Raw genomic sequence first — 26,412 nt, forward strand, 5'->3', positions numbered from 1 at the left:
CAGCCCCGACATGCCCCCCGAGCCTGATGTCAGAGACGGGGGTGCTGGTTTAGCTCCCAAGAGGAGACCGCGTGGCCTCTGTTCTGGAGTTAAATGGCCGCTGCTTTCACGGCGCAGCCAGGAGCTGCGAATGCAGTGCCAGCCCCAGTCTAGTTCCCGAAGGAGCTGCACGGCCCCTCCGGGAGTTAAATGGCCGTGCTGCGTTAGCGGTGCAGCTAGGAGTAGCTCTTCCCTGTCTTAAAGGCAAGGAGGGGCCGCTCCTGGCCACGCCAAGAATGCAGCACCGGCCAGACTCTAACTCCCGAATGGAGCTGGGAGCCATTCGGGAGCCAGACCATGCCCCCCCCCCCCACATCTAACGTCAGATACGGGGGCGTGGCTCACCCCTGTATCTGACGTCAGACACGGGGGGCGGGGTGAGCGGGGCCACCGCTGCAGCTGGACACGGGCTGCTGGTGGTCTAGCTCTGCGCCTGGTTTGCAAATCACTGTTGGCATTGTCCATTGCAAAATGTTACCTGTGTAAATGTTTAACTATGGTTAATGTCAACTATGATTTACAAACTCACTTCAAATAATGGTTTCACATCCTGGTTTACGGTCAATTCCTAACCATAGCTTATATATTCAGACATCATACTTGGCTACTTTTAACTTTGGTAGTTAAAAGAAGCACTATGGTAAAAAAAAATTTGCCCATATACGGCCTCCATTATAATGATGGTGCTATGTCTCTGTTATGGCATCCCTGAGGAAGCAAGCAGCTCAGAATACAATGGGTTCTCCCAATAAAAGGGATTTCGTCAAGTAAACCACAAAGTTACTCCAATATCGTTTGGTATCAGTGTTCCCTCTAAGGCATGTGCGTGTGTGCTCACAAGTTTTTTTATGTCCACTCAGCTAATTTTAGATCCAGGAATCTAAATCAGGAAAGCCCCACTCTGAATGCACGTGTGCACACACTGCCTTGGTACTGCCACCCAAAACAAAACTCATTCCACACAGAGATGAAAAAAAATTAGAGGGAACACTGTTTGGTACAGTCTTTTAGTCTGTATCCATTCAATACAATCCACAACACCTGAAGGTGGACACCAAGAGCAAGCTGGTACTCCAGAAACCATAGAATCAACAGCCTAATTCCATCCATCAGATCGACTCTGACCATTTGGAAAGTAATAGTCAATGCTACTGAATCACAGAAAATGGGATAACCTTGCAGCACCCACTTCCTTCAGCAAATCTTATACCCCTGGTGTTAACTTTACAGCACAGAAGGTAGCAGCCTTTGTCAGGGCACCACGGCACAGCCTTTGTTGAATGATCTCAGGCACCTTCTTCCAACCTCACATTTTTCTTGTCCTACTTTGACAGTTGAGTTACTAACAATAGGGAGAGTGTTTTTGTTGCAAATAAAGTGTTTTCCTAGGTCATTCTCAGGCCTTTTCCAGCGTCTAGCAATGTCACCACCTCAATTCACCTCTCTGTACTGTCAGACATATTTAAAAAGAAATTACTCCTGAGACATTTGTTCACACAAATATTTCTGCAGGGCCCAAACCTTTGCTTTCATACAGGGCCTCTGAGAAGAATATGCTGTTATGTAAACCTCCATGTATGTCAGTAGTGTAATAATTGCTACAAAATTAGCATATATATGCCACTCCTTTGTACATATCACGATAGGATTTTTCAGACTCTTTCAATTCCTGCTTATCTGTAAGTCAACATTAGTTGTTTTTGTTTTTAAGAGCAGAACTAGGAACCAATAGTTCTTTCTGATCAATCAATAAAGAATAAAAAGTGCAGTCTTGAATCCTCTTCGAGATTCTGCCCACTCCCAAAACTACTTTAGGGAATCAAGTTACACTTGTACACCTCTGTTGCTGACAAAATGCTTTTTATAGCAACAGAAGAACATTCTGCTGTTTAGTGCCGAGGACCACAGAGCAAAACAAGCTAAACTTAGTTTATCAATGTCTCTTCTTGTTTTTCTACTTTACCAAATGAATTTGGAGGAATTTTGTAGCTCTTGGGCTGTGTGTATGTGTGTGTGTGTGTGTGTGTGTGTGTGTGTGTGTGTGTGTGTGTGTGTGTGAGAGAGAGAGAGAGAACAGAAGATCAAAAAATTGTCTCCGCTACAAAAATCAAGAGAATGCACACATGTGTAAACCAACAGATACACTTATAATGCATCTGGTGAAGCTGTCTGGTCTACAAAAGCTTCTGCCATGATATATCCGTTAGACTTTTGTTTGCTTTTATTGTAGGCAAGCTGTGAAGTGTGTGGTGTGATTTTCCCACAAGCTGCGTCAATCATGCATGGTTTCTCAAAAGCAGGGTATTAATGAGGGATACAGAAAGAGATGAGGAAGAATGGCATCTGCATAACAGTCAGAGTTTCCTTTTGCATGTAGCTTCAGTGATTTCCATCCACCTCCACCTCCTCCAGTTCTTGCCAAGAATAGCCAGGCCCCTAAAGCTCTTGAAAGTTGGGGGCAGCAAGCCAGAGATCACAGGGACTACAAGAGAAGGCAGATGCCTGCCAGGTTTCCAAGGTATTGGTATGTCTGCCTGTGCTATTCTGCAAGTCGGCAGAACTTGTACATTTTATCTTAAGGCAGCCGATGCCAATACCTGAAGGAGTGTCAGCACATTCCTTAGGGGTTGTGGGACAGAAGGAGAGGAACTGTGGGTGGAGGAATATCTATTAAGGCAGTATGCAGGAAGAGGCTTGTGTTCCTGTATACAACATTGGCAAGCGCTTGTCATTGACTCATGTCTAAATGCATACTCTAGTTTTTGTCCAGAACAATAGAAGCCAGCAACACAAACCTGAGTGAGTCTGCATACAGGAGGCCCTCTTTATTCACGGGAGTTCCATTCTGTACTTGCCTGAAACTGCAAGTACAGAAACCACAAATAAAGAAACCTTACCCCTATGGGAATCCAGGGGGTAAGGTTCCTTCAGTTTTTTTAAAAGACCCCCACAAAAAAAAAAAGAACAGAAATAAGAGCAATAAAGCACAATATCTTGCTTTGCAGGTCTTTAGCAAGCCCCCCCACATTTTTGCAAATAATTTGCAGGAAAAAATCCTTGGGGGAGGAGGAGCCACAAAATGGCTCTGCACTGCAAAGTGGCAGCCAGAAATTACCCTGGAAGTCATTTTCGGCCCCTTGGGAGCCATGTATAGGCAAATTTTGCCTATTTTTCTACCTGTAGATAAAGAAACCAGGACTCTAAGATCAGACCACAGATATGCGAAACTACAGTCTGTGAGTCCATGGATAATGAGGGTCTCCTGTATGGAAAAAAGCATCAAGCGCAAATGTAAACATACATTTGCCAACAAATGCTTGTTAGGGAGCTGGTACTGGCTGTGGTTACCTATTGAATGTACTGTCATAGGAACATATGAAGCTACCATACACTGAGTCAGACCATTGGTCTATCTAGCTCAGTATCGTCTACACAGACTGGCAACGGCTTCTCCAAGGTTGCAGGCAGGAATCTCTCTCAGCCCTATCTTGGAGAAGCCAGGGAGGGAACTTGAAACCTTCTGCTCTTCCTTGAGCAGCTCCATCCCGAGGGGAAGATCTTACAGTGCTCACACTTCTAGCCTCCCATTCATATGCAACCAGGGCAGACTCTGCTTAGCTAAGGGGACAAGTCATGCTTGCTACCACAAGACCAGATCTTCTCTCTTATATCTGTAGCATAATTAGATTTGCTGCTGCATTAATACACGAAAGATAACTAAAAGGTAACAGAATAAAAAGGCAGACCTCAGCAGGGTGCTGCACACAGTGTCTTTTCCAGGGCAAAGCAGCAGGAAATCAGCTCATAATATTCCAGTAAGGTCATTTATAGCAAGCTGGCACGGATCAAAGAGAGACCAATGCCCATTCACTCCACAGCAAGGCAAAAATATTCACACAATCAACCCCTCAAGTCCACACAATTCATTTGTTTTGGGTAGTTATTGACGCATCCTTAAATCAAGTGGTGCTTTGCTAGTAGGGTGACTCCCATCTAAGTAAGATTTTCAGTTAGTTTCTGCTGTGTAAAGGGCAAGCCTCGCCTAAATACTACTTTCGCCCCCAGAGTCAACTACTTCTTTATGACAGCTTTAAGAATATAAATAGTGAATATGGTTGATCTACCATCTATAATTACCATAGTTATGGGCAACTGAAAGTAGCAGCCTGGCAGAGAAATCATATGCACAAATGCTGTTTTTGAAGCTTGCCAGAATATAGCATCAGCATGAGCACCACCACCTAAAGATATGAAGAACAATCTCATCTCAGGCTACGTCCTATATCTTCTAGCTCTCAGGATTACATCTAAACCTAAGGGGCACTAAATGGTGATGAAATCAATGCTCACTATCTGGATTTTGTAGGAGGTTGGCCTGTTAGCTGTCTTCCCCAAGGGAGACTGACAGTATACACATGTGGACAAATGTGTTGGTACCTCTCCACGAAAAAATAAGAACCCACAATTGTCTCTGAAATAACGTGAGACTGACAAACGTAATTAGCACCCATCATTGTTTATTCCACATTTAGCAAAAATCAGACTTTGCTTTAGAGTTTTGATGCAACAAAATATTTCAAATATTCTGTTGCAAATGAAACACAATTGAAAATAGCATGGGCAAAAATGATGGGACCCTTAACCTAATATTTTGTTGCACAACCTTTAGAGGCAATCACTGCAAACAAGCAATTCCTGTAGCTCTCAATTAGACTTCTGCACCTATCAACAGGTAGTTTGGCCCACTCTTCCTGAGCAAACTGCTCCAGCTGTATCAGGTTTGAAGGGTGCCTTCTCCAGACTGCATGTTTCAGTTCTTTCCATAGATGTTCGATATGATTCCGATCAGGGCTCATAGAAGGCCACTTCATAATAGTTAAATGTTTTGTTCTTAGCCATACTTGGGTCCTTTTAGTTGTGTGTTTTGGGTCATTATCCTGTTGGAGGATCCATGACTGTGACTGAGACAGAGCTTTCTGACACTGGGCAGTACGTTTCACTCCAGAATGTCTTGATAGTTCATTGTTCCCTGCACAGACTCAACGCACCCTGTGCCAGATGCAGCAAAGCAGCCCCAAAACATAACCGAGCCTCCTCCATGTTTCACAGTAGGTATGGTGTTCTTTTCTTTGAAAGCTTCATTTTTTCATCTGTGGACATAGAGCTGATGTGACTTGCCAAAAAGCTCCAGTTTTGTCTCATCTATCCAAAGGACATTCTCCCAGAAGCATTGTGGCTTGTCAATATGCATTTTAGCAAATTCCAGTCTGGCTTTTTTATGTTTTTCTTTCAACAGTGGAGTCCTCCTGGGTCTTCTTCCATTGAGCCCACTGTCACTCAAAAAGCGACGGATGGTGTGATCAGACACTGATTGACCTTGACCATGGAGTTCAGCTTGTATCTCTTTGGAAGTTATCCTTGGCTTTTTGTCTACCATTCTCATTATCCTTCTGCCCATTTTGAGGTCGATTTTCCTCTTGCAGCCACATCCAGGGAGGTTGGCTATAGTCCCATGGACCTTCAACTTCTTAATAATATTTGCAACTGTTGTCACAGGAACATCAAACTGCTTGGAGATGGTCTTTGCCTTTAACGTGCTTGTCTATAATTTCCTTTCTGATCTCCTCAGACAACTCTCTCTTTTGCTTTCTCTGCTCCATGTTCATTGTGGGACACATGGTGATACCAAACAGCAGAGTGACTACTTTTCTCCATTTCAATAGGCTAAATGACTGATTGAACGATTGGAGACATGTGTGATACTAATGAAAGAAAACAGCTAATTTGAAAAATCACTCTAATCCAATTATTTATGATCTTTTCTAGGGGTACCAACAAATGTGTCCAGGCCACTTTGGAACATCTTTGTAGAATAAGCAATACTTTATCTCTTTTCACACTTGCTTTGCTTTACTCGATGACATATCAAAGGCATGCAGGTATACATGGGCCAACTGCTTTTCATTTAATCACTTTTCAGGAGGCATAAAACACTTTTTCAATGATCTGTAAGGGTACCAAGAAATTTGTCCATGTGTGTATCTTTGGCATTTTTCCTCCCCCCTCCCATCCCCGCATCTTTCCTATAAGCAGCAGACAACTGAGCCCTATGACATCAAGAAGTATCTCCGGGTTCAGTCCTTCCTTTCTGTCTGCCATAAAGTGAGTGGGGTGGGGGAACATAATGCCTGAGTAGGCCCAAGTCCTTGGGGGTTGAGGGTAGGGATTGATATGTAACTAAGATATTTAATTCAAAGTTGACAAGCTCTATCTTTGTCAACCACACCAGTAGAATAAACAAAATTGGGCTTCTGAGCAGTGTTGCACAAGGACCAGGGAGACCCAAGTTCAAATCCCCATTCAGCCATGAAACTCACTGGTAACTCACATATTCACATATCTCTCAGTCTAACCTACCTCACAGGGTTGCTGTGAGGAGAAACATAACCATGTATACCGCTCTGGGCTCCTTGGAGGAAGAGCAGGATATAAATGTAAAATGAAATAAAATAAAAATAAAATAGTTCACACACAAGAAGTTTCCCCTTCAACACAGCCTATATACTGGAAGTCCTCTGAGGTAAGACCCACACAAAACCAGGCCTAAGAACACTTACTTACTTATCATTGCCTCAGGAAAGTACCAAGGTATGTAGTGTGTATATAAAGAATCTTCTGATTCAATAAATGTTGTCTTTAAAAACTTTATTTTAAAATATGACCAGCAGAGTTTCATATAACATTGGGTCCGTCATACCCAAGTGGAGAGCAGCTTGTGGGGAAATGTAGTACTGTACTTGTATGGTAGTTAAAGATGACTCAGAAGAGTTACTCACAAACTACCACAACCTTATTTATAGCAGATGAGACCACCATTTTCAGAATTCTGGGGTAGCTTCCCTCCTCACTTCAATCTAGCCCTAAAACCCTCATGGGCAAGCAGAATACATTAGGAAGTATTCTCAAACTCCTCCAGTCATCCTCTCTTCCTTCAAGCCTGCAGACATGCTTTGAACACATCATATTATTTCACACCACCACAGCAGGCAGCAAGATGTACACCTCTCATTAAGCTGTACACACAAAAAATTAAATTAATCCAGGGCCCACCAGAGCAAAGCTCCAGAACCAGTTTGAATGCTATCCTCTGGGCATACGCATAGTACATTTCCTCACTGGCAAGACAATACCAGCTTATCCCCAAACCTCAGAAATTGAAGAGTACTGCAGTACAGTTCCTATCAGACTTTTAAAGTTTAGAATATTTCAGTAAAAGTTCTTAAAGTGATTTACATAGTAAAACGGAATTTAAGACATCCTAACACATCTTATTCAAAGTTTTCACTGCAGTTTCATCTTCATCTCTAGTGCTATACAGATATTATGCTGTACGTGTGCTCAGGTGACACTAGTACTGGTGTCACAGGTATATTTCACAGGTGTCACAGGTACACAGGTATATTTGTGTTTGTGAATGCCTGTACGTGCATTCATTTTAAATGTGAACCCAGCTACAGGACCCTTCAAATGCATGGTACAGATAGGAAGTATACTGCTGTACCTGTGTTCTCAACATAGCATGTGAATTACTATATGGGCAATAAGATCTGTACATGCTTACACTTTACACAGACTGTATACGTGTTCAATGTAAAGTGTGAAAATAGGGTTTTACTATCTCGAACAGGACAATTCTCAAGTCTGGTAGGTACCATCAGATAGTATCATCTGCTCCAGACTTTTGGTGGTGAAGGCCTGGGGTGGGAGGGACCATAAGAAACACCCTCGCTAGTCCTTTTGCTGCTGGTACTGTCTCACTAAGCCTGCGTGACCACAGAAGAATAGCTCATAGGGACATAGGAAGTCACCTTCTACGGAGTCAGACCATTGGTCCATCTACCTAAATATTGTCTACACAGACTGGCAATGGCTTCTCCAAGGCTGCAGGCAGGAGTCTCTCTCAGCCCTATCTGGAGATGCCAGAGAGGGAACTTGGAGCCTTCTGCATGCAAGCATCCTTCCCAGAGTGGCTCCATTCCCTGAGGGGAATATTTTACAGTGCTCACATGTAGTCTTCCACTCAAATGCCAACCAGGGTGGACCCTGCTTAGCAAAGGGACCATTCATGTTTGAAATGACCAATGCTCCTCTCTTATGTCAGTGCTCCTCTGCCCTGGAAGCGTGTTATCAAGTATCTGGCCCAGGTAACACAAGAGGTTAGTGGCTAAAAGAGACCGAGGGCTTCTCCTCACCTAGGCAGGCACTATTAATCCCTGAGCAACATACACATACATACTTTTACCACACATCCTTCACTGAAGCAGAGAGCACCAAAGGGAGGACCTCTGATCTGACTCCAAGGTTTGACGTTTTCACCAACGAACTGTCATTGCAGGGAGGGTCTCCTGTATACTAAACCACCTTGCACTTTGCTTATGGGGCTCCCAACTGAGATGCATTCACATACAGCCTTAATCAAGAGGTAACGTGCTCAAGCATACATGAATCCACATGGTTAGCTCGTTGTCTATTATCGTGCTAGCAAATGATAAGGAGAACTGCAGCTCGCAGCCATACCCAATCAGAAATTCTGAAGTCAAGGAGTGGTAAGATTAGCTCACCTGGCAGAACAAGAGCCCCTGGTGTCGCAGTGGTAAAACTGCCGTCCTGTAACCAGAAGATTGCAAGTTTGATCCTGATCAAGGGCTCAAGGTTGACTCAGCCTTCCATCCTTCCGAGGTCGGTAAAATGAGTACCCAGAATGTTGGGGGGCAATATGCTAAATCATTGTAAAACGCTTAGAGAGCTTCCAGCTATAGAGCGGTATATAAATGTAAGTGCTATTGCTATTGCTATTACAACTACCAACTAAGTGGTTAGATGACACCACAGCAAGTTACCACTTGGTACATGATGGTACTCAGATGTTGGACTACAACTCCCATCATCCCCAGTTTCAGTGGTCAAAGGCCATTATGGCAGAGAATGGTGGGAGTTGGAGTCCGACAACATCTGAGGACCCAGGATTGGGAACTCTTGATTTGGTGTATTCAACCCCTACACAGTTTTATAATCGATTAGGTTGGCCAAGCCTGCTCTGAGGCCTGCCGGCTGCTGTTGTATTACAACTCCCACATTCCCAGGCTAAATAACTCCCACAATCCCACCCTCAGGATTAGCTGTTAGGGGTGTGCGAGTGGGCCATTTGCCCGGCTCAGTTCAAATCCGGACCGGATTCGGCCATTTGCGTCACCATGTGAATCCTAGAGGATTCCTCTTTACAAGTAAAGGGGGCATCCCCAATCCTAATGGTAAAGGTGGCGGGGTAGCAAAAGAAAGTGGCCTCCATACCTTTACAGACAGGGGCAAGGAGTTTGGAGTAGCCCCCACCGCCTCCTCTCAAAGTACGCAGGCAGGCAGAGACCACTTTCTTTTGCTATCCACCCTCCATCTTTACCATTAGGATTGGATTCCTCAAGGAATCCCCTTTACAAGTATTCCCAAGCCAGTCCACAGTCAGTTTTGAAACCGGCACACACACCCACTTTTGGACAGCCTGAGCCTGCTCACACATCCCTATTGGCTGTCCTGTTTCATACTTTAATAGACATGAGTCAGCCTAAGCTCAGGGTTCTGTATGAGAAAGTTCATATTACTACACCAAAATCATGTATATTAATGTTGTTCGTCACCGCTTTGCCATCATTCTTGAAATAAGCAGTTTTGTTTAGCTAACAAATTGAAAGGCTGCCCCATACACCCCAGCAACTCTTCTTATCCGTCTGCCTGAACCGGATGCTTTTTGCAGTTTTTCTAATATCCTGGATGGCAAAGATATGGGAAGTTCCTGCAGTAAACACCTAGCTTAAAAAAGACAGGCTGAAGTGCAAGTGCAGACAGTCTGCTTTCCCTCTTTCCATCTAGGAGGGAGGAACGTTAAAAGCCGGGCTGTGTGTCAGCTTTTCCCTTCAGTGCTGTGCATCAAAAGAACAGGTGAACTTCACCAAGCTGGCTGTGGATTTTGTGCTTCCAGGCTTACTTTAACCAGCTTGAGTGAGTCACTTACTAAGTAGTCATAACCACAGCACGCACAAAGACTGCTCTGATCCACCCAAGAAGAATGGAAAAAACTACCCGAGGGCTAGGACATCTCGCTCTGCTGGACTTTGCCTTATAAGAACACTGGAAAATCAACTAGGAACCCAAAAATAAATACAGAAAAAATCCAGCATGCACTGGTACACGAAGTGTCTAGTTTGGACTTAAGGGTTTACAGCTAACAGTGAAGTGGGAAATCCCCATTTTAAATCTCATGGCTGCCAATTTTCTAAGTCACCTAGAGCAAACTACACTTTCTCAGTCCCACCATCTGTAATGTTGGCATAAGAAGACTGATCTACTTCATAGGGCTGCACTGAACACTCATAGGGACATAGGAAACTGCCATATACTGAGTAAGACCACTGGTCCATTTAGCTCAGTATTGTCTACAAAGACTGGCAGCAGCCTATCCAAGGTTGCAGGCAGGAATCTCTCCCAGCCCTACCTTGGAGATGCCAGGGAAGGAACTTGGAACCTAGATGCGGCCCCATCCCTTAAGGGGAATATCTTGGAGTACTCACACATGCAGTCTCCCATTCATATGCAACCAGGACAGACTGTCCTTAGCAAGGGGGACAAGACATGATTGCTACCACAAGACCAGCTCTCCTCTCCACTCTAAAGTGCTATATACATATTAAATATTTATTAGCTTGCTATTTACAGAATTGGAGCAAGGATCTCCACACCATCCATATAAAGCCGATACCTGCTACCCATGTTTGACATGTATCACCTCAGACTACGTGATTTGGGGGGGCGGATGTTTCACATGGTTTAATGCTCTTCCACCTAGACAAATGCTTTTCCTGCATGTAGAAAGCTAGCATATCAGGAAAAAGGCTAGGCTAGAATTATGCTAGTTTTCTATGTGCAGTGATTTTTATATTAGATATATTCAGTAGATGCAGCAGCATTCAACCATGTAAGTCTGCGCCTGCAGTCTGAAGCAGCATAGCCAAAATAGGCTTACCGCTTCAGTGAGAATAATACCTGTATCTCAACATCTGACAAACAGGATTTCAAGCAAATATTCACTATGCTGCTTGTTTGGGTTGGGTGGGAATGGGGCATCTTCCTGTTATTCAGTTGTGTTGTATAATGCTATGTCTATTAAATCAAGTCAATACTTAATAAACTGTTAATCAGAAAACAAAATGCAAACACTTTCCTCTGTTTAAGGATGTTTTTTTCCCCAGGCAGAGCAACATAATGGGATCGAGGTAGTCAGGATTCAAAGTGAAGAAAAACGTTATTTCTGCTTTATTTGGATGTGGAAGAAAAGGAGTCACATAGGAACAGATTATAAAACTTATTCTCAGAACCCCAACCATTTCTCCCTCCTCATGCTTGCTGTGACACAGTATGGCTGCCTTCCAGAGAGAGAGAGAGAGAGAGAGAGACAGAGAGAGAGAGAGAGAGAGAGAGAGAGAGAGAGAGAGAGAGAACAGCAAAAGCCACTACCTGGCAAGTGCTGAAGATGTTGCCCACCATAAACTGATGAGGAAGTGTCTATAGTCTCCCAACAGAAAGCAACAGCAAAGAATCAACATAATACATGGGAGGAGAGCTGGTCTTGTAGTAGCAAGCAAGAATTGTCCCTTTTGCTAAGCAGGGTCCACCCTAGTTTGCATTTGAATGGGAGACATGTGAGCACTGTAAGATAGTCCCCTTAGGAGATGGGGCCGCTCTGGGAAGAGCAGAAGGTTCCAAGTTCCCTCCCTGGCAGCATCTCCAAGACAGGGCTGAGAGAGACTCCTAACTGCAACCTTGGAGAAGCCGCTGCCTGACTGTAGACAATACTGAGCTAGATGGGTCTGATTCAATAGAAGTCTACTTCCTATACATTGGGCTGTATCAATTAAAAAGCTAGTTATGTCTAAGCATCATTGAAATCAAAGAGACAAGTTAATGTAACTAATTTGTCCCATTAATTCCAGCAAGACTTAGTCATGACTAACTTTATTTTGATGCAACCCACAAAAAACAGATTATAGTTATGTCTGGCAGGCAGGCCCCCTAACCTTGGTAAGTTTCCTCTTCACCGTGTCTTTGGAATAGATAATAAGGCTATGCAATAGTCAGAGACATACCACAGTTTCCCCATGACAACTAGATATTTAAAAGTTACAGCAATAGGCCAGAGTAGAGGCAGGTGCTACACAGGAATCCTGGAAGGGGTGGTGGTGGAGGAAAGCAAAACAAGAGGAAACCTCCACTCCAGCACCACGGGGCTCACTAAGACCAACTACCAGTAGGAAAGAATTGGGGTGTGTGTGTGGGGGGGGGAGACAGAGGAGGGAGAGGGAGAGAGAGAGAGAGAGAAATGACACCAGACACCTGCTCCTGCAAGAATGGTTTGCTTTAAGTATATGGTTTTTATAATGCATCTATTGCAGTTTATTAATAATGTAAGCAGCTTTGCCAGAATCAAATCTATCAAACACTTTTAAAGAATTCATTCCTTCAGCACTAATAGTCCAGTCTTGTACATATTCACTTCAGAGACCACTAACTGTGCAGCATCACAGAGTCCAGATTAGGGCTAAGGCAAGCCTCATGAGGATCATCCAGGGACCTGTCTTCGCACGATAGGTGCTACATTCAGTTGGCTAAATGGGCTTTTTTGAACTTTGATATACGCCACTACATTTTTAGCACGGATTAGAGCAGCCACAAATATATTTATTTTTATTTATCAAATTTATACCCTGCCCAAACTTACATCTCTGGGCGGCTAACAATATATATGCGACTTAAAGCTGACTGTGCCATACTGGTCCAGCACAATAGGCCCTCATTCTGAAAGGCGGACGGCTCCACTCCTTTCCACCCTCAGCTACAGAATGGGGGCGGGGGGCGGGGGGAGAGAATACAGACAACGTACAGCCTCGCAAGTCCTTAGAAGTTACCCACCTGCCCATGCAGGCATACAGAAGCCATTGTTGATTTAAGAACCAACGTTCGTAAAGATTCCATGTCTAATAATCTGCACACAATTCCAACTTGTCACAGGCAAGTGGCCATTTACAAGTAGGAGAATATATGGACCAAACACAAACGGATCAGTAAAGTTTAAAAGAAAAATATTTCGCAGATCTAAGGCATGCCAAACCAGCAACAATTTCAGAAACTGAGAAGCACCATTCTAGAGCTGCAAGGTATCACAGCCCACAACGGCACAACCACTGCATAGCTAATGGTAGAGCACATTCTTTGCATGGAAAAGACCCCAGGACCATTCCCTGGAACCTGTTATTAAAAGTAACAGATTGCAGGTAGTGAGAAGGTCCTCTGCCCTCTGTCTTTGGGAACATTGGTTGGAAAGCGGTATATAAAATATTTGTCTTCGCCTTCATCTCTACTTGAGATCCTGGAGAGACAATGCCAGCCCAGATTAGCCAGACCAGTGAGTGGTCTGATGATATAAGGCAGTTTTGATATCTTCAGTTTCTGCATCACCCAACCAGGATAAGCCCCAAGGACAGTCTGATAAAATGGGTATCTGTTTTACATCCTGATTTTAAACAAACAAAAAGAATTTTTCAAAGGTTTGATTATCAGCTTATGATGAACTAAGAATGAGTAAGAAAAATCTCACAATTGTATTTGTTTTAATTAGCTGAATGATACAAGAATAAGGCTCCACTGGTGATGAAAATATGGAAACACATATTTGCACCTCACTTTGTATTTTCTCAATTCCCCACCCACTGACAAACTTCTCTTACCCCCAGCATCCTTTTCTCTCAGGCTTATTCCAACAAGTTTCTATATACAGTTTATGTTTCATAGCCTTTGCTCTCCAACAGAAAGTCATGGTACCACCTCTTTATTCCTTCCAAAAAGTGAAATTAGGAGCTCCGGGATCCTACACTAATTTAGGGCTCAAAACTAAAGCAAAGTTCCAAATACTTAGGTGGATCTAATTCCATCCAGTAGAGGGCAGCAGTACATACACAAAGTAAACTAGTGACTTATTTGGTTGTGCAAACAACAAACTTGCAACAACATGGAGTGTGCATCCTAGAGACAGGAAAGCTGCATTCTGTGCATTTTGGGTTGACCAATTAGTGCTTGTATCCAAAGGTCAGAAATCAGGATGCAACTTTTAATCTCCAATCTATATCAAGGAGAGGATGGGATCCTGTGACATAAATTTTTTTTGAATTGCATAGTCCCTACGGGTTAGCCACATTCACTGAAGATCACGTATATAGCACATTCAAAGCACTTCACAGACATCTTTGTCATATTTACTGATCAGTCTTACAACACTGCAAATGGGGGACCAAGCCTGAAACAGTGGTTTGCTTAAGGCCATCAAATTAGTTTGTGGCAGAGAGGTGAGATCTCAGGGAAATGTTACATAGTAGCCCATACCTGCCAATATCTGAATACCTGGCTGCACACACAACACAAAATCAAACCTTTGTATTCCATGTTGGTCAGAGCAGCTACCATTTCCTGGCTGCCTATTCACAGTCACAAATACAGATTAGACTCTAAAATGCAGGCAGCCCATCTGCATTATCGTAGTTATCTTTGAGGTTTAATTTTCCCGCTCTTTAAAAGGGATAACATTCCTTTATTCATTTTACTCAGGTTTCGAATACCAAAATTTCAAGCCATACTAAAACTAGTCAGCAAAATTTCAAGTAATTCCACTGTAATTACTCTTCAAAAAACATCATGCCATTACTGCAAATTTAAACCAGATGAAATAGCAAAGCAATTAGAAACAAATTTGTGTGGACTTCCCACACAAACCCCATTAGAAGCATCACACCCTAACCAAACACACCTTACCACGTGTCCTTAGAGATGACAAGTGCTCCAGAAAATAAACTTTGTTCCCCTTAGGTGGGTGCTGTACCAACACTCCCTATTCAAGAGGATGAGATTTTTTGTTAGCACAGCTAGCACAACAAAACTGCTTTCCCATGAAGTTCTCGAGCAGGATAGCAAAAGACTGAGAAATTTCTGTTTGCAAAGGGTCTCATGCATGCAGTTTTCTACAGAAGCAATGACCTGGATTCTGCAGAGCTAACAGCTGATTAGGACCAGTTTTTGCCTCCAGGGAAGAGCTTCCATCTTACAAGTTAACAGTAGTTGTGCATGATGTTAGAGAGCACTTAAAAATAGCAACTGGGCAGCACGTTCCCCTCCCAGCCTGGACACCTGACTCGCACTTGATGCTGGAATGAGCTTTTAGCGAAGGGGATTTGCCTCTAAACACCAGGCATGTCAAAATGTCTCAAGCCAAAGAGGAAGCCAAGTTCAATGCCTGGGGCAAGTAAAGCCAAGCCAGGAAAACAGCTTTATCAAAAAGAGATGATGGCAGAGGTGGTGGCAGGGAGGGTGCAATTCACTCTTCTCTCCTTCAGGCTGTGGTCATGTGTAGCTTCTCAAAGAATGCATCATCCATCATTTCCAGAGGCACCAGTAGTCATGAGCTCAGATCCTGCCACACTTCAGAGGCTGCGAAAAAAGGCTTGGTGCATCTGAGAGCTGGGTTAAGACACTTAAGCAACATCCGTTTCCCAGTAAAACTCCAAAAGAAATGTGGCAGATCTGCTTTTCATCCCATTTCTATTCTCTGTTCTTCAGCTCTCAGATGGCCAAGGGACTGTCGTCCTTAAGATTTCAGGAATAGGAAAATATTCCTTGGGGGAGTTTCAAACAAGCCCGTCATCTCAAAATATACACTGAACTTTATTAACAAGCAAAGGGATTTTAACCAAACTGATTACATTTGCTTAAACTTGCATACCTGTTCCAGTTACAAAATTTACCACCTTTGCATACAAGAGATTCAGAACAAAGATTGGGATGATTTAAGGCAACCAGAAGTCAGGCAAGATCAATCCATAATACACACACACACACACACACACCCCTACACCTCAAAGAACAGTGGATCTAGCAAGGGGCAGCAACTTCCAGCCTACCATGAAACAGCCCTCATCTTTAGTTCCTTATGGAACGCCTCCCACTTTGGATCGTAGCTCAGCACCATGAGTCAATGGGAGCAGAAGGCCAGCTTCCAATGGCAACATGCTATGCCACTATGTTTTGGTAAGAGCTAGCACAAACCAGAAAATCTGAGGACTGGCCTTGACTACTTTTGGATTAGATATTTATTTATTTAGTACATTTATATACGGCCCCATTCAAAAAATGCCCCTGGGCGGTTCACAAAATAAAAACGATTAAAACATTAACTTAATTAAAACAATTTAAAATACAATAAAAACTCTAAATCCGAAGCAAGCCTGACTAAACAGGCATTTATTGAGTACATTTCTATACTGCCCCATACAAAAAAGTCCCTGGGCGGTTCACAATATGTACTTAGGTCCTTCTTAAAAACATTCAGAGAAGGGGAAACTCTAATTTCTATTGGCAAGTCAAACACACTAGGATGCAATGAAGTCAGAGATAAACCAAGTCCATCACCAGACTCCAACATCATAGTGCTTGAACATCATAGTCCCATCTAGACAACATGCAAAGTTAATAAAATAGATATAATGAAGATGGAGAATGGACAGTCAATGGCTGTAAATTCAAGAGGTGTGCCTAAGGGAGTTCAAAATGAAGTTGTTTCTAAGGAAAGCAACTTACATTCACACAGATGTATCCCACATTTTTATTTGCTGGAGCTGCTATTGTTTCGCAGAGAATAAAGTTGTCTAATTCTCATTTGATTCAAGTAGTCTAGTGCTGCAGTGCACTGACTTGTTTTTTTAAGCTTAGGATGGCCATCAAGCAGCCATCAAGCATCAAGTCAGTTCATATGACAGTTTTCACTCTGCTGCAAGTGAGCTACTTGCCTAGGTACCATAGCATGTGCATGTGAACTGTTTCCCAAGAACTGCAAAAGCCAACCTCTGACAGTGTGCAAGTTCAAAAGAGAACAGTTCATGTGTATAACCCAGGGTTTGACCATTTCCAGGTACCAGCTTGCCTTGGTGCCTGGAGATTTAAGCACGATAACTGACCAACACAACTAGGAGTAGGCAAGCAAAGTGTAGGCGGGTTGCTTCCATATACAATATGATGGTCATATTGATCCATCACCTGCCTGAGCCAGACAAATTCAGCCAGGAGGAGGGAGCAAGCAAAGCAGGGAGTCAGAGTCCACTTGTCCCTAAGGAGCAGGGAGGAACTGCTGGGGGCAAGCAGAGGGGAGCAGCCTGGTTCCTAAATTGTGGGGCTGGCTCCTAGAGCCACATGTACATGCTACATCTAAGTACGTTGGAAAGGGAGTCAAAAACTAAAGCAAAAATATAAGCTGAACACTACCCAGCAGAGAATGGTCCACTGCTCAAAGATAAAGCACATATGTTGCACAAAGAAGTTCCAGGTACAATGTCCAGCAATTCCAGTAAAAGGATCTAAGATAGTAAGACTGGATAAGGCCTCTGCCTGAGAGGTGGTCATAAACCACAACCACAAAAGTACTTTTAAGAGCTGGCATCCATATGTGGAAAGTGAAAGTCACCCTTATGTAGAGAGCAGTTGCTGGTAGAACCACAGCACACAGTTGCTGAGTTCTCAGGCAAACTTCAAGGCTTTGAATCATTCAAAATGGACTAAACCAGAGATTATGCTGTAGTGTAATTCCCTACTTGTTGGTGCTAAACATACAAGAGAGCAAAGGCCTGTAGTGCTGTGTACAATAGAACACAGAAATGCAGAAGGTCCAATGTACATTCAGTTCTCTACGTGCTGTGCCTCTAGTGACCTATTTATGTGTAGGAGGTTCAGGGGGAGAAAGCAAAGAGTAAGTGATTCAAGACAATTGGCAATTCAACATCCCTAATGTATATTCAAGGCAGGCAAAGTCATTCATGGAATTGCAATGCTAGTTCCAGGCTTCTAATGGCCCTCTAGCAATGCACACTCAGCAGTCTTAACCTGGAAGAGACAAGGCATGCAATCTGAGAATTCTCTCACACTACCTCTGGTTTTCTCAGGTGCTTTTTGCAAAGTGGCTACATCGTCTGCAATTCCTCTGTGGGTCTTAAAGTCCCAATAAGTGTGAGGTGAGGGAGGAGGGAAGAAGAGCAATCAACACAAACCTGAAGAGACTCTTAAGAAGACTGCGAGTGCAAATCAGTAAAACAAGTTCTTACTACTCCTATCATGTTTCAGAAAAAGAAAAAGGAGGGATCATTGCCCAGTTATAGAGCAAAAGCTTTGCATGCAGAACACAGAATCCACAATCTCAAGCTAGAGTAGGAAGAGATCCTCATCTGAAACTCTGGAAACTGCTGCTGTTTTGACAATATTGACGAACCAATGGTCCGACTCAGTATAGTACAGTTTCCAAGATCCTTTAGAGCTGCGCATCACATGGTGGAACCCTCTCCATTTGGCATGGCCCTCTGCAAATAAGCACGATATGCACTAAAGCCCAGGAGTATGGTCAGGGGGCATAGCATGGTTAGCCAGTGCACTCCCATTTACCCTCGCCATACATTGGCGATACATTATTATTATTCAGACCAACACCTGAAGATGGCTAAAGTCTTTTGGTAACAGAATGTTGACTATGTAATGAGTAGACTTGACACGCTCATTTCCTATTATAATCTCACAGTAACCAAACACTGAGCAATGAAGATCTTAGAACCTCACTTAGAACAGTGAGGTTCTAAGATGCTTTTTAAAGAATATTGTTCTACATATTTGTTGATATCGAGACCTCGGGGGACTGCAATAGAAATGATTTTAAATAGTATGTTGGGACTGTGCATAACCCCAATATGTTGCATTTTGTGATACACTACCAGGACTATACTTTTCACATTGTTTTTAGTTGCCTCTGATGAGCTGTATGCTACACTTGAAATCCATTAAGTAAGTCCAAGAAGAAATTGGAGTCATTCTGCAAACAATTTACTTTAACATCTTTCAATATTTCAGTCCAGCAGGGATCCTCTTATATTCTTATGGTGTTCAGGAACAGTGAATTAAACTGTGCACTACACCCCCTGAAGTAGAACCCAGCGTCCCAACCCTTCCTCCACCCCAACATTGGCCCTTGAGAAAACCTGCTGCAGGCCTGTATTAAAAGTCCTACTGAGGAGTTGTACAAAAACTTGTTAATAAACTATTTAAGCTAACAATACTTGTGTAGAGCCTAAAAGTTAGTAAATGTGGAGAAGCCCACATTGCCACCTGGCAGATAATAGAGATGTGCACGAAACTGTTCGGAGGTCCTTTTATGGGCCTCCGAACAGGTTCAAACATGGGGCCGGTTCAAAGTTCGACAGCGGGGCGGGGGGACGGGACTTTAAGGGCGGGGGTAGGTGCACTTACCCCCTCCACACTGGCACACAAATATGTAAGAGCCCGTTGGAGCAGCAGTGTACCTCCCTGCCACCCCATGACACCATTTACTGGATGTCACCGGAAGTAGCAACGGCTACTGACTGACCCGGGTAGCTGTAGCCAGCGAGATTGGGAGTCTATGTGTGGGCAGAAGCATCTCAGGAACCAACGTTGAAGTATTTGAGAATGAAGACAGGCATGGGGAGCACATGGGTCATAGAGGCCATGTATCCGAGAAGCTGATACATGCCCTCTATGAAACATGTGCTCCCCCGTGCCTGTCTTCATTCTCAAATCCTTCAACATCTGGTTCCTGTTGAATGGTCCAGGCTCGGTGATGGCGACTCTAGGAGACTTGGGAAGCCAAGGAGGAAATGGCCTGAATCCTGTAATCCAGTAAATAAAGTCTGCTGTGTAGGGAGTGGAACTGGAGGCTCATAAATCCTATGCACCTTGTGGGTTGGAGTTTGGATTTCTTGTAACTAATCTATAGACCCAAAGTAGTTCAATAGGTGCATAAGCAGTGTTGCCAGAACCTAAGGGGTATGCTTGTGGGTCAAATGGGCCGTAAGCCAGAATTTGGCTTTTTAAAAGCCAAATCTGTCCACCTAGGTGCATAGTGGTGTTTAATGAATCTAGAACTGCCTGAGGTGTGTCTGCCACCAGTAACCAGTTGTCCAGGAATGGGAAGAGTTGGATCCCCTGTTGTAAGAATGCTACCACCAGGCCCTTACACTTTGTAAATATTTCCAGTTTTACAGGAACCCGGAGCAACTGAGAACGAAGTTAGTCGCAGGGACATACACAGATCACCGGAGGGGAGGGGCTACCACCCAATTAGGCTGGAGAGAAATGAGCTTCAAGAAACGCCAAAGAGGTCTCTGCTCAGGCACAAAGCCCATTTGTGTAATGAACACAGATCATGCTGAAGATAGTTGTGTGGAAAACTATTTTACCTTTTATTTGAGTTTATTTATGCCAATGGAACTCCTTCACAAAGAAATAGAACCACCTCCACTCATCTAAGAAAAAACAAAAATGGAGAAAAAATAAACTTACTAGCATGAGGCAGCTACAACAGCTCCATGTCTCCTAGACACTATGCAGTAGGACAATTAACTCAAGTGAGGAATTAACACCAAGTCCTGGTTTAAGCAGGAAGCAGAATGAGATGGTAGAATGGATGGAACCATTCAGACTGTGGGTGGGGGCAGAGGCAGTTAGAGAAGAAGAATTACACTTTGGAATTTTCCCACAGACTCAAAACTCCCAGCAAACTGCAAACTAGCACAGCAAAGGGTTGGGTCGATATACATTTACATAGTAGCTCATTCAAAAGAGCAATAATGCAGTAAAGCCTGCATTTGTAGCCCTAACCAAAGAGGAGGAAGTCCCACAAAAACCAAAAGGTGAGAAAGTTTGTTGCTCATCTTTGGCATTTGTAGACCTAGTATTAGTAATAAATTGGTATGTTGAAAATTTTCTTGCAATTTTTTGACATAGTTTCCTTTTTCACCTGGAAAAAGGAAAGATCGTGCCGTCGAGTCGGAGTCGACTCCTAGCGACCACAGAGCCATGTGGTTTTTGTGGTAGAATTAGGAGTGGTTTACCATTGCCTCCTTACTTGCATTAGGTGCAGCAGGGAAGTGACTTGCCTAGAGAGCAAGAGGTTGTTAGTTCGAAGCCCTGCTGGTATGTTTCCCAGACTTTGGGAAACACCTATATCGGGCAGCAACAATATAGGAAGGTGCTGAAAGACATCATCTCTAGGTGGGAGAAGGATATTTTTATTTGTAATCGTGTTTCTTATTGTAGTGGCTTCTGACTATAAATAAATTACTACTACTACTAATTTACACACTTATTTCTTAAGGTAAGGCATTGGCATAAGTATTCAAAGAGATAAAGTCTTTTCAAACAATGACCTTGGTTTTCTTGTCTTTTCCACTTCCCCAAACCAACATTTTTATTGTTCAGTTCCCTTAGAAGCTCCCTTAGTATGTCATAGGTTATGTTTGTAGTGAAAAGCTAACGTACCATATACTAACATGCTGTGCTATTAGAAATAAATACCAAACGAGGAAAGCTGATCAGATAGAGTTTCATGCTCCTCCGTCACCCACGTTAGGCTACTTGAAATACTTCAGTCAGTAGCCCCTTGATCAGCTTCCAAGATGACCTTAGAAAAAGCTGATATGGACACTTATGTGCTAAGTCAGGGGCTCCCAACCATGGCTCTCCAGATGGTTGGGAACCCCTGACGGGGTCTCAGGCTACAACTTAGCCTAAATGGCCAAAAGAGATGGTGGGAATTGTAGTCCAACAACATCTGGTGTGTATCTGGCAAACACCTACAGGTAGACCTCAACACATGTGGTCCCGACAACCACCGTTTTGCATATCTGTGGTCGGGCAATGGAGACCCAACCTCAGTATATGCAGTAAAATGAAGGGTTAAAAACTGTGTAGCCGTGGTTCCCAGGTGGCTGTTAATTACCTCAGAGGCAATTTCCGGCCACCATTTTGTTGAGCACAACCATTTTGTGGCCCTTGGGGAAAAGAATCTCCTGCTATTTTTCATACAAAAAAATGGTGGAATTGGGGCTTGCGGGTGGGGTGGGGGGATTGCTGGATAGCTGGAGACCCTCACAGCACGGCACAGTATGTTTCGTTATTTCCGGCCTTTTAAAAGCTTTTTAAAGGCTTTTTTCCAACTCCAGGAATGTAACTCCAGTTCCCATTGCCTCAATGTCTCATTATCTATGGTTCTGTTATCCGCGGTTGCAGCCAAGAATTAACTCTCACAGATAATGAGGTCTACCTGTATTTGATTTTAAAATGATGGGGAAGGAAGCAGGTGAGTGACTCATTCTGCTTTGGATTCCATGTCTTCCTGTGTAGTTCTTAAATTCTTGAAGATCAAACTGCTGCAAGCTGGGAGGAGGGGAAGATTTCAGTTTATGCAGGAAAATTTAGGCAGCATTTTGCTGCATATTTTATGCTAAAGGCTGTACTGAAATCCTCAGGGAAAGTATAGACATTGTTGGAAGAACAGCTATCAAGACTACACCAACCAGCCCAACACATGTGAAAATGGAGTTTTTCTTAAGCAGAGTGAATAAGGTCCATCTTCCCACCAGGGTAAACAGAAATATACCACTCTATAAACAATACCTCTTGTTCAGGGAAGGTTTCCTTTGTTGTGAGGACAAAGAACTGAAGGACATGTAAACTAGTTTTGCTAATATAAGAACACCAACTACATGGTCATAATTTTCCAGTGATTATCAGTACTAGATCTGCACTAGTGCCCCAGAAATGAAGCTTGTTTCGCATTAGTAAAAGCCCAAGTCTCACAATGAGATCCACAGTAATTTTCTCAATAATGCAATACCTGCATAGCAGGATTAATAAATATGCAAAGAGAACCATAATTTAATATGGGACAAGGTCTGAATATCCTGGTACAACAGCAGTTCCCCTCAATACATTTAGAAGACTACGTGTAATTTTTTAAAAAGGATAGCAGATCAAGTAAAGATTTAGAAGTACAGGTGAAACTCGGAAAATTAGAATATCGTGCAAAAGTCCATTAATTTCAGTAATGCAAATTAAAAGGTGAAACTGATATATGCGACAGACGCATTACATGCAAAGCGAGATAAGTCAAGCCTTAATTTGTTATAATTGTGATGATCATGGCGTACAGCTCATGAAAACCACAAATCCACAATCCCAGAAAATTAGAATATTACATGGAACCAAGAAGACAAGGATTGTAGAATAGAACAATATCGGACCTCTGAAAAGTATACAGTGTACTGTGCTTGATTGGCCAGCAAATCCGCCTGACCTGACCCCATAGAGAATCTATGGGGCATTGCCAAGAGAAGGATGAGAGACATGAGACCAAACAATGCAGAAGAGCTGAAGGCCGCTAATGAAGCATCCTGGTCTTCCATAATACCTCATCAGTGCCACAGGCTGATAGCATCCATGCCACGCCGTATTGAGGCAGTAATTGCTGCAAAAGGGGCCCAAACCAAGTACTGAATACATATGCATGCTTCTACTTTTCAGAGGTCCGATATTGTTCTATTCTACAATCCTTGTCTTCTTGGTTCCATGTAATATTCTAATTTTCTGGGATTGTGGATTTGCGGTTTTCATGAGCTGTACGCCATGATCATCACAATTATAACAAATTAAGGCTTGACTTATCTCGCTTTGCATGTAATGCGTCTGTCTCATATATCAGTTTCACCTTTTAATTTGCATTACTGAAATTAATGGACTTTTGCACGATATTCTAATTTTCCGAGTTTCACCTGTAGATGGGCCAATGGTCTGACTCGGTATAAGGCTGCTTCCTGTGTTCCTAGGAGTGCCACCACATTGAAGGAGTTTTTTGGTAGCCACCACATAAGAGTCAAAATAATTAAATCAACTGCAGGGGGCAGGGATAGAAAATAAAACATTCATGCAGCAGCAAACAGAAGGATTTTTTTAACATGACCAAGTGTCTGAACTGTTAGAAGCAGGTGCTGTGCTGCTTTAATAGTGCAATTTTAAATATAACCTTGCCTTTTACACGTAAACAGCTCCTAGCTTCTACAGCTGGCTCTTGTTTGTCTCCAGCTGTGGATGAGTGAACTACCAAGCTCTCTTCCAGAGCAACTAAGCTTCATTTGAGAGTATTCAAAAATATGCAATGCTGGGTTATTGGATCAAACAAAGGAAATATTTAGGCCACATACCAAGATTTCCTTACATAAAACAAAGGAGGAAGAAGGGAAAGCCCTGGCACACGCCCCAGGGTGAGAATTTTGGAAGCTTTTTGCTTTAATGAAAAAGGCAAGACAACAAGAGGGAAAGAAAGGATAATCGTAAACAAGCACAAGCACATAAACACAAAACACAGGAGTACCTCCTAAAATGAAGACAGTTTTTTGGGGGGATGGTGGGAGCTGTAGTTCAACATCATCTGGGGATTCAGGTTTGAGAACCTCTGGTATTTAATAAATACAAAGTCAAAAGCAGTAAGGCGGCGGCCACTCAAGAAACACAATCATGTCAAACAACAGGGGTAGACATCTACTAAATAATACAGTATTTCTCCACATTGAAATACAAATGTTCAATTAACTGCAGAGCCATAACCCAATGGCTGTAAATTCCAGAGGCTGCATTTAATGAAAACTTAGGAATACTGGAGATCATGAGAAGCACCTCCTAATTTTAAAACAGAAAGTGGCAATAGCAGTCCTGCACACAGTCATGCCCTCAGCTGACGCCAAACTCGGCTAATTCAGTCAGCCTTCAATGATGTTATCATGTAGCCAAATAGCTATATCGCTATTGCTAGGAATGCGGCAGATTTGAAAGAAAAAATGCCTAACTGAGCCAAGAGGTGCCTTTTAAAGTGGTGGTTCTCTTATATTTAGCAGGGGAAGAGCAACTGGCCCTATGCAACCCCAGCAGAGCATCCTCCAATGGCTGTTGCTGGTGTTTACCTTGGGCCTTGTTTTTTAGATTGTGTGCCCTTTGGGGACATCAAATCATCGTATTCACTTACTTTGTTTTTTGATGTAAACCACTTTGAAAACTTCTGTTGAAAAGCAGTATATAGGTAGTGGTAGTAGTAGCAGTAGTAGTAGTAGTAGTAGTAGTAATGAACCAACCCAAAACATTTTCAATTTTTAGGGGTCTTTTGGAGAGCTCCAAGTATTCCATAATTCCCCTTTTCAAAATGTTCATCCCAAAAAATGTGGCATACACTGATTAAAAATACATAGACTACACTGATTAAATTACAAAATATTTATGAGTTTACCAAAGAGAAAACCTAATTTGTCACCGATGCCAGTTGCTGTAAAATAAGAAGTAGTAGTCAAAAGTAGAGTTGGGTGGGGCTGGAAATTTAGTCAGGAGTCTTGAGTCCAGGTCTCTTTAACCCACCCCTGTACTAAGTATAACAGACTTCTGGGTGGGTGATCTATCTTTAGAACCAAGACCCAATCACACCAGTGGGAAAGGGAACCATAAACCCCTCCCCTCCTGTCCAATGGCTAAATACTGCCTATTGAGGAAAGCAAGTAGAAAAGCAGCAGGCTAATATTTTCTTGTACCGAACACATCCTTCAAGTCAAAATGAAATACAGCCTTTGGCTTTCTGGTGAAAAAGAAGTGACACTCCCTTTCCCTCCTACAGAGACTTCTCCCTCCATGAGAAAGTACCAAACATACCACCAGCCCTATTCGCTGCCCCTTTTGTATCTTGTCTATTAAACTGCAAGCTATTATTTTAAAACGTGAACCACCAAGTGCATTGGAAGAAAGAATGTGAACACTCACTCAGCCAGGAGAAGCATCAGAAGCAAGCCCAGTCAAATTACTTAGGGTAGGGCTTCTCAAACTTGGGCCCCCAGATGTTTGACTACAGCTCCCACCATCCCTTTAGCTATTGTGGCTGGGGCCTATTGGAGTTGTAGTCCCAACATCTGGGGACCAAAATTTGAGAAGCCCTGTCTTAAGAAGTAGCTCTCAACTAGCTACAACACTGTAGGCAAGTTTTCCTTCCTTCTTATCTGGGATACAGATTGCTTCCAAGCCATTATATAATCCTATAAATGCAATGGAAAATTTTTTAATATGCTTTGTAACATATTAAAAAGTGCTATTTGGAAAGGTGCTAGAGATATTGACTCCATGAGCAGGTTTGTCCACAAAGCTTACCACTTCATCAACTCTTTTTTTTCTAACCCTTATTAGTAATTTGTGGCAGGTCAACAACTCTGTCCTATAAAGAAATGCTTCCTCACCTGTCTGCAGGCAATTATTCCACAGGTGACCAAGCACAGTGTTTTTCCCACTAAGGCTGCATCAAACAACTGGAACACACAGAAGCATGTGCTGTTTCACCACATGCGA

At 42.9% G+C, this 26,412-nt stretch overlaps 1 protein-coding gene across 28 annotated transcripts in view; it reads right to left on the reverse strand.

The window, feature by feature from the left end:
• Window positions 1-26,412, reverse strand: part of MICAL3 (microtubule associated monooxygenase, calponin and LIM domain containing 3) — a 291,510-nt gene that overhangs the window by 153,400 nt on the left and 111,698 nt on the right. For 4 of the 28 annotated variants that reach the window (XM_053252855.1, XM_053252879.1, XM_053252852.1 and 1 more), the window contains one exon: window positions 20,439-20,504. The exons of the other annotated variants lie outside the window; for them this stretch is intronic. The gene's annotated coding sequence lies outside the window, so the exon portion shown is untranslated. The remainder of the gene's footprint in view (window positions 1-20,438; window positions 20,505-26,412) is intronic. 28 annotated transcript variants of the gene reach the window in all.

Source organism: Hemicordylus capensis, chromosome 5, assembly GCF_027244095.1.
Source record: "Hemicordylus capensis ecotype Gifberg chromosome 5, rHemCap1.1.pri, whole genome shotgun sequence".
NCBI classification, from domain to species: domain Eukaryota; kingdom Metazoa; phylum Chordata; class Lepidosauria; order Squamata; family Cordylidae; genus Hemicordylus; species Hemicordylus capensis.